The following is an 8,831-nucleotide window of genomic DNA, read 5'->3' as shown; positions in this document are numbered from 1 at the left end:
TGGCCCATCAAAATACCTTGGTCTTCCTACTAGTTTTGGCTTCTCCAAGAAATTACTATTTGAGGAAGTGAAAACAAAGACCCTAAACAAACTACAAGGGTGGAAACAAAGCCTATTATCTCATGCAGGTAAAGTGGTGCTCTTAAAAGCAGCCATTGCTCCAATGTCTAATTTTGCAAGTTCCCACTTCAAATTGCCTATATCTTTCCATGACTCTGTCAAGAAAGCTGCATCCAATTTCTTTTAGGGAGAACCTGAAATTGGCTCAAAAATCCATTGGGTCTCATGGTTGAGACTATATCGTTCAAAGCATCGTGGTGGGCTCGGTTTCAAGGATACAAGGATGCAAAATCAAGCACTACTAGCAAAAAGGCCTGGCAGTTGTGGTCCTCCTAGGAGTCTCATTGGGCCCATTTCATCAAGGCTATTTACTTTCCAACATGTGACTTTCTTCAAGCTCGCCCCTCATGGGGGTTGTCGTATCTTATTAGAAGGGAGGAAATTATTATTACAAGGCTTTCTTTGGCAGATCAGAGATGGGTCTCTTGTGAATATTTGGTGTGATAGTTGGGTGCCCAGCCATCTTCATTTCAAGGTGAAGCACCTGAAACCGGATTCTTGTCCATTGCACTTTGTTTCAGATATAATTGATCCTATCAGCAGATCATGGAAGGTTAACTTGCTACATCAATATTTCCATCCGGAGGATAGGGATGCAATTCTCAAAATAAAATTGAGCCTATATCCTAGTGAAGATAGACAAATTTGGGGGTGCATCCACAACAGGGGTGTTTACTATAAAATCAGCATACAATCTCTTATCAAATTTAAACCTCGAGCAAGCTACCACGGGTCCTTATTCCTCTCGTGTACATCAATGGGAGCATGTTCCTGATTCGGTGTGGAAACGCATATGGTCACTCCAAACTCTATCAAAAATAAAATCATTTTTTTGGAGAGTATGTGCTAAAGGCATTGCTATGGGTGAAGGACTCCTCTCACGGCAAGTTCCTATTGATCCATCATGTCGTCGTTGTGGTGCAAATAAAGAGACTGCAGCTCACTTGCTCCTTGAGTGTCCATTTGCGAAGGTGGTTTGGTTTGGTAGTTCCTTAAGTTATATTCCTCCAACAAATCAGGTACCCAAGTTCTCAAATTGGCTAAATAGTTGGGACTCATTATATTGCCAAAATAAGAAAGTTGCACGTGAATCACTATCCCATGTTTCTTTCTCGTGTTGGTATCTTTGGAGAGCGAGGAACGATTATGTATTTAACACAAAAAATTGGACCTTGCAAGAGGTGATCACAGTGGCTGGGCGAACCTTTCTTCAGTTCCATACTGCATCTACTGGAAGCTATACAACAGCATCTGCACCTTCTAGTGCTCGAGTATCTTCTGTGCCAAGTGCAGCTGATGTTCCCAATTGGACAGCTCCTCCAATTGGTTACTATAAAGTTAATTGTGATGCAGCACTAGAAAATAGAACTTGGTGTAGATTTCATTTTCAGAGATCATAGGGGCTATCAAGTGAAGGCAATCTCATCTCCTCTTTCTTTAGATCGGTGATTCAAGGTGAAGCTATTGCAATTCCAAGTGCTCTAGTAGAAGCTGTGGCTGCTGGTTTCACTCGACTTCAAGTGGAATCGGATTGCAAGGAGGTGATCAGTTATATCCATGACCAAAACCGAATTTCACCCTACGAAATTTCTGTTGTAATTTCAGATATTAGGAGACTATCCTCTTCTTTTGGTTCTATTTCTTTTCAATGTATTCCACGGGCTATGAATGGTGTTTCAGATGTCTTGGTAAGGAAGGCCATGTCTATTATGTGTGTGACAGTTTCGCCAAATTCCACTCCATGGCTTCATGATCTTTGTGAATCTGAAGCCTTAGGTTATACACATTCAATCCTTCAATGAATTCTCATTTCACTAAAAAAAAAATCCTACCAATTTGGTTAGACTTTGGTTAATGCTCATGGGAAATGCCACCCTTCTGGTGCTACAAGACCGTAGGACTAATGCGTGATTGGCTTCTAGAATGAAAATAGTGAATACTAGTACCACATTTTGGCTCCGTTTGATTGCAACGGAAGGAAAAAAGAAGGGAAATAATTTTTTTCCTTCTTAATCATTTGGTCGCAAGAGAAATGATGTAAAATTAATTTAGCAAAGCTATTTGGTTGGATGTAAAACTAATGTACAATTTAAAAAATTTTGTAATCCAACCCACTTTACTAACTTGTAATCAACTACACTCCTCCGCATTTGCTCTTTATTAAAGCTTTTCCTTAATAGTGTATTTATGCATCCAAGTAGCACTTCATTCTGGAACACCCCATCTATAGTTGGAGAACCATGTTTTGACTCAGATAAGTCAGCCAAGTCGAGTAAAAAAAAAACATGAAACCTAGTCAAGAGTCATGAAGACTCCCCCAAGCTTAAGAAATGGCAAGAGTAGATCCCACCATAGTTTTCACTAACTCTTTCTTGTCGGGTAGAATAACGGCTTATCAGAAGTATGTTGCTAGGGCTTCCTGAACTCCAGAGGGCTTCCGCATTGTATTGTCGAATCTTCAACAGGGCTTACTGGACTCTGGCAGGGGTTCTGCGTCATCACCAACAAGGTCCTCGAGGGTCAAAACAAACAGAAACTAAAGTCTAAAAAAAGAAAGAACTTCTCTAGGTAAAAAACACCTACCTCTTTTTCTTTCTCTCTCTCCAAATTTTTGGGTTATCGGTACTTTTTTCAGGATTTTTCTAGAGCTTCTCTGGGCTCTCCCAATTGTGTTTTTTTTAAGGAAGAGGGGCCCTATATTTATAGAGGACCCAAGAAAACATGGTGGAGTTAACCCAGGGGCTGGGTTGAGACGACCCATGGGCTGGGTCGAGTCGACCCAACCTGGCTGGTACTACCCAACCTTTGGTGGCTCCGCCCAATGTGAGAACAAACGGCCATGATGGGGGATCGCAACGTGTCCTCCACCTCATCCCTTTTTGGGGCAAAAGAAGAAAGAGGTGAAATGTATGTAGGAGTTGCCACCTAGAGGAGGGTCTAAAACCCAAGATTGTGAATGTAATGACTCCCATGCAATGCCCTTTTGGGGACAAATGGTCTGTTGATCTGGGTATGGGCCAAGTTACAATCCAGGAAAGGTATTAGGCACCCCAATCCATCCAGACTTGCTGGTCTTTTTGTTACTTGGCAGGATAAGGTTATAACATGCTTTTGGGATAAGAATATAAAATACAAATAAAGGTAAACAAGTAAAGTACAAGGGAAGGTTGTGGGACATACCTGGAGGTTTGACTGCACGACAAAGGATGTTGTACGTGAAAGTAAGGCAAATAATGAAAGAGGAAGAAATAAAGGAATAACATACAGGAATCAAGCTATGCATGTACTGAACATGTATGGTCGAAATAAGATAAAGATAAAAGGGACCCAAAAGGATGAAGTAAGTACAGATGGCATGGCAAAACTTTAAAGAAAGGACCGAAAAACCTAACCTAGGTGCATGCATACAAAGGGCTGAAACATGAAAGAAAAAAGGATTGTTACAAGGGGTACAATATGATGCTTGAAATACAACGTATGAAAGATACATTGGACAATCTTGAAATAACACAAATAGAGAAAGGAAGAGACGTGAGACCTAAGTTAAAAAGGGATGTATAAGAGAAGAAAATATATGAAGCGGACAATCACATGGAAGGATTATTAAGCACCAACAGTAAACAAAAATAGGGGGAGTCTTAAACTACAGGGGATGGGGATCATGTTTGAGAATGCACAACATAGAAAACAACAAGTTCTTGTGTGTGTGTGTGTGTGTGATCACCATCTAAGGAGATGGGATCACACACTTTCTTACAGATGCAAAACAAGTATAAAAGAAGCAACAAAACTAAGGATAAATGGTGAGAAAAGGGGGGTATTTACCTAATTAGAAGATTCGAACTCAAGGAATGTTGGAGGTTTCCCTTTTGTGAGTCAGGAGAGTAATGTATGGAGACAATATCGCCACTTGTTAAAGCTTCTTTGTCACTTCTTTGGGCAGCACTTCATCGTCCGTACTTGGGGATCACTCAATATGAGTAGACTTGCCAAGGTAGGACTTAGGGAGAGTTGTCCAAGGGTTCAAGCCTTCCAAGGATCAAAGGTCCCTCCTCAACGTGAGAGGATGTGTATTTATAGATGTAGAGCTGTGTGTGCACTCCCAAATTCGTGTAAGGACCCGGGGCCTCCTCAATGTGAGAGGGGGTGTATTTATAGATGTAGATGGGTGTGTGCACTCCCAAATTCATGTAAGGACCTAGGGTTTGCTCTAGATCATCGATAAGGCATGTCTTTGCATCGACAATGGGTATTTGGTCAAGGTAATGGCCAATAGGGTGTGGGCATGTGGATTATTGGCAAAGGAAGAGTTTTTTATGGCCTAAAAAAGCCAAAATACACATCCAAGTTGCCAAAATTTAAGCTTGGACACGAAAGGAATTGAAATCGGAGCTAAACAAGGCAAGTTTGGGCTTCTCGAATTTGCACAGAGTCAACATTGAACTGGGGCAGAGCCGACATTAAGAAGGGATTAGGTCGACATCAAGTGGCAATCAATGAACAGCTCTAGACATCGAGGGAATAGCTTTGGGTGTCGGTGTGAATATTCTGAATATCGAAGTGGGATAGATATTAGGAATGCTCAGTGGAGATGGGTTGATGTTGACTCGGGGTCTCTGAGTGTTGATATGGACTTCAATGTCTACAGGGAGGATTTGGGCAATTTGGGCTAGGTTCTGTGCTGGGCTAGGCTGCTTCCAAGGGGTTTTGGTGGGGTTAACTTGTCTAGGGGGTCTTGGAGGGCTCTGAGGCTCTGATTTTGGTCTTCAGCAAAGGCATTGAAGATCGATATATGGATTCGGGCAGTGCACACTTACACTGCATCTACAGATACATCAGCTCTACACCTTGGAGGGTGTTCATCATCGCCACGGGAAACCTCCAAAGGGAAAGACAAAATAATGATGTGTCTACAGAATGCCCCTCTTTGATTGAGATTATGGAATAGTTATAGGTCAAAGAAGTAATTTTGTCAAACACTTCGAATTGTCGAATTGAGCAAAAACTCACTAGTGCCTTGCTCAGGGACATTGGAGTGCACGGGATAGAGGCATACCTACGTAGGTGGCTCCATTGGTTAAACTGGTAGTAATGTCAAGGCGGCCAATAGTACGGGGTTGCGCTGGCTGGTGATAAGACTGCCGATAGTATGGGTTCTTCCGTCGGCGTTGTAAACAGTATCTACCATAGTACTTGAATATTGGGAAATATTGCCATTGATAAGGCATGGTGAAACTGAAGTCGCCAATAGTATGGCCGCTTTTGAATAATTTGCCATTAACAGGGCATGGTGAAGGGTAATTTTGTAATTTGTCATGAATAATTGTACAGCTCTTGTTGTGGTTTGGGGCAAACTAGGAATTTCGTCGGTACAGGGGTGTACATAGAAAGCTTATTTGGATCCCAAGTTGGCAATCGCCGATTATGCAGGTACAATTGGATTGGGAATCTCACTTGCGCACAGTTATAGGCCACATGGGAGGTGTATATTGGCGTGCCAAATCACCTTAGGGGTGGACCCACTGATTCATTTTAAATCTGGCGGTAAAATGTGCAATTCGACACTAAAAATATCTGCTTCGACATTAAAAACCCGAGTCGACATCAAGGTGCTCGAATCGACAGTGCGTCGATGTCGAGGGATGCCCTGTTCGATGTCAAATCTGTGCAATTTCATCCATATGTAATACAAAGAGTCACCTTGCCTTTTTCATTTCATTTTCTTGCCATTTCGAGTTATTAGACTTTGTGATAGCATTTGACCTGTGCATTACAAATACCTTTTTTAAAAAGAGAGATGAACATTCAGTTGCCTACAACAGTGGCCAACATGCAAGCCAAATTGATTTTCTCCTAACTCAAAGGAATGATAGACTTTTATGTAAGGATTGTAAGGTTATACCCAGAGAGACCTTAACCACTCAACATAGATTGGTGGTCTTGGATATGTACCTTGGTACGAGGCAATGTAAGAAGGCGAAACAGGTTTGCCCTACGATAAGATGGGGGCGACTATAAGGAGTTCTCCTAGAATCATTTATTGATAAAGTAGCTCTACAAGAAAAGTGGAATTTTGATCGTGTCGTTAACCGGTCAAAAACAAAAACCCTAAATTAATCTAACAAGTAGCAAGTAAGGGGTTGATCTACTGGGAACTGGAAGGCTAAATTACTAAAATGATAAGATAAAAGTGATGAAAATTAAAGTGCAATAAATCCGATTTTAAACTACGAACGAAATAAACAAATCTAAAGATGTGAAGTTATGGGATGGAGGCTATCTTTAGGGTTCGAATCCCCAATGGAATTGTTATTCAATTCGGTTGCATGCTTCGGTTTATTATAACCACAGGCTTAATAATAGCACAGAATGTAGGGTTCTTACTGGGTATGGACTATCTTGACGAGTACTATCGTCCTTCACTTGTAGGGCTTGGCACGCTTAGTTCGTTCAGCTATAATCCATCATCGGTGCAACCACATAAGAATAAATACTATTGCTTGAATGAAAAATAATGAATGACAAAAATAAAATTCCTCAACTAAATATATCAATTAAATCATCCAAATAGGGATGGGGTCTCAACATCAAGCAATTAAGAATGCAAACCAAAATTTTTAATAACAAACATCATTAGTTCATCTACACCTAAAGATAGAAAGAACTTAGCCGATCATGGTGCTAAGAGACAGGAGGCAGCAATGGTGACGATGATTCATGGAGGTGTGCTTGGCGTTCTCTGGGAGTTGCTACCCAAGAAGAAAACGTTGGAAGAAGGTGATGGAGATGCTCTGCTGGTTCGGTAATAGTGCTAATTTCCAGAATCCAATCCTCTCTAGCTTCGACAGATTTCAATATATCTATGTATATATATCTCCAAGGAGGGGAAAGAGAGAGAGAGAGACCGTGAGGGATTAGAAAGTAGAGATATAAGAGGAAAGAGAGAGAAAAGTGGAATAGAATTAGGAAAGGTGGGACTCGTGAGCGATTTAAGAGGGAGAGAGAGAGAGAGAGAGAGAGAGAGAACCGTAGTGGGATGAGAGAGAGATATTAGGAAGGAGAGAGAATTTAAACTAAATTATAAATTTGATCAAAATTCTCTTTTTGAAAATATCTCTCCATCCTAGCCCCATATGGACCCAATCCGAGAATTAAAGTTGCTCCAATTAATATTCCGGATGATATGATCCCAATATCAGATATCTTCTGAAAATTTCCCAATTTTTTGAAATTATAATTATACCCTTGGGTCTTCAGTGAAACTTCTTCCCATCTCACCCTTGATCACATATGAGTTGATCCATGGGTAGACTGTTGCCTAGATTGCATCAAATCCTTCCTTGGTTCTGAGCTCGGGCTTGCATTTCAACTCATTTTCTGGCCCATTATTCTTTTTCAGCCCAAAAAGAATAATCACATGTATGGGCTTCAAAACTAATGTGTACTTTTAATGCAACACGTCCATCTTGCTCAAAATTTAGCCTTCTTCGCAACCATGAAAAGAAACTAGACCACTTTACGTGTAAATCTGAAGATACAATGCCCGATAGTCCAGAATAAAATGAAATCGCAGAAAATGACCTAAACCTGAAAATAACAAAAAATACCCAAGGTAGCTCCATTCTAAGCAGATAAAAATATAGAATTAAATAGAATAATTTCAAACATAAATGTGCTCATCAAATACCCTCACACTTAGATTTTGCTAGTCCTCGAGTAAAAAGAAAATAAAGAAAACAAAAACCCTAACTCACTTTCGTAGGAATCACGGTTGCACTTAGCATGTGCAACAAGCCTTTAAATGCCTAGCTACTTTATTGAGAGTTTTTGGCACCATTGGGAATTTTTTTAAGGATTCGCTGCTATTTCAGTGGCCCTAGGTTACCCCTGGTGGACGAGTTTTGTCTCATGAGTGTTTGTAGGGAATATACACACAAAAATTATGATTGCAAGTTTAAATTTTGACAATGGGTAAGAAGCACACACCAAACCCGAAATTAAAATGTTCTACTTAAGATCAAGAAGACAAAGGTACCCCCACACTTAAGCTCTTAATACCCAATATTGATTCTAGCAACAGGTACACATCCTAATTAGGGAATCTCCCGATATCTTCCAAACACCACCTTACTTAAGGTAAGACCACTCATGCCGTCAAGGGCACCAAGGACTTTAGGCTTTGGAGCATTTTTTTACAATACAATTGTACCAAGGCAATGACATTTCTTCCTTCTTTTCTTTTTTTTTTTTTTTTTAAATTTTTATGTCATGCCAAAACTAAACTTGGTCTCAGCTCCTAACCAAAAGCTCAAAGAAACACGAGATAGTCAGGTGGTCTGTCCCTTCAGACAAGATGGGGCTCTTATTGTTTGAGTCAAAACCCACCTTAGGATACATACTAGCTATTGTCCTCTCAACAGGATTTTTATTACTTCAGATTAGGGTTCCTAAGTCTCTCTCTCCCACGTTTCGCATCAAAGTAACAAAGAGACATGTAAAACTTGCCAAAAGCCAAAAAATAAAAAATCTGCCTATTGGTCTCATACCCCCCCCCCCCCACACTTAAAGTATGCAGTGTCCTCAATGCATGCAGAAGAACAAAAATAGGGATCAGGGAAGGAGAGTACCAGAAATCAGCAATATACAGCAGAACAGTGCATCCAACAATTAGTAGCAGCTACATAAAAAAATAAACAAACACAAAAAAAAAA

This window comes from Telopea speciosissima, chromosome 2, assembly GCF_018873765.1.
Source record: "Telopea speciosissima isolate NSW1024214 ecotype Mountain lineage chromosome 2, Tspe_v1, whole genome shotgun sequence".
In the NCBI taxonomy this organism is placed as follows: Eukaryota; Viridiplantae; Streptophyta; class Magnoliopsida; order Proteales; family Proteaceae; genus Telopea; species Telopea speciosissima.
Note: the sequence above shows the minus strand (reverse complement) of the source record.